Raw genomic sequence first — 1,067 nt, forward strand, 5'->3', positions numbered from 1 at the left:
CTATGTCAGCACGTCCATGGGGCATGGGAGATCTTTAAATCCCATAAACCTTACACCAAGTCATCCCAACACTGGGGCCGGTGCTCTTACTCGCTGAGCCACCTGGCCGCCCCTAAGCTATTGGTGTTAAGTAACTTGCTCAAGGTTACATGGCCAGGTGTTTCTGGGTGGGTGCTAAGTGTTTGAGCCCACAATTCAATCCCCAGGTCATCCTGACACTGGAGCCGGTGCTCTTACTCTCTGTGCTACCTGACTTCCCCTCCTACTTCCCTTCTAATTCTGTTTGCATTGTCTATGTACAAAAACTTTTCAATTTAATGTCATCAAAATCATGCATTTTGCATTTCATAATGATCTCTATTTCTTGTTTGGTCATACATTCTTCTGTTCTCCATAAATCTGACAGGCAAGCTATTCCTTGCTCTCCTTGTTGGCTTATAATATCAACCTTTATATCTAATCCATTTAACCCATTTTGACTTTATTTTATTAAGTGGTGTAAGGTGTTGGTCTATTGTTTCTGCCATATTGTTTTCCAGTTTTCCCAGCAGTTTTTGTTAAATATTGAGTTCTTATCCCAGAAGATGGAGTCTTTAGGTTTACCAAACAGTAGATTACTATAGTCACTGACTACTGTGTCTTGTGCACCTAACCTATTTCATTGATCCACTACTCTATTTCTTAACCAATATCATGTAGTTTTGATGATTGCCGTTTTATAATACAATTTAAGATCTGGTATGGCTAGGCCACCATCTCTTGCATTTATTTTCATTAATTCACTTGATATTCAGGACCATTTGTTATTCCAAATGAACCATAGGAGGTTTTTATGGTCAGGTCCTTTTTTTATTCTTGTTGTTTGCTAATTTTTCCTATTTCTTGATTTTTATCTTTATGTTAAAGTTAGGCTCTCTTGCTGAGGATTCAAGGGAGTGGGTGTCCCAAGCTTCATGAGTTGCTTGGGTTTGTGTGTGTGTGTGTGTGTGTGTGTGTGTGTGTGTGTGTGTGTGCTGTTGTTTCCAGAGTTAGTTCTTGGGTTCTTTAACTTTTTGTTATTTAAAGTG

The sequence above is a fragment of the Petaurus breviceps genome, unplaced genomic scaffold (assembly GCF_028583685.1).
Source record: "Petaurus breviceps papuanus isolate PSGF00001 unplaced genomic scaffold, PetGlider_PUasm1.0 91133, whole genome shotgun sequence".
Taxonomy (NCBI): Eukaryota; Metazoa; Chordata; class Mammalia; order Diprotodontia; family Petauridae; genus Petaurus; species Petaurus breviceps.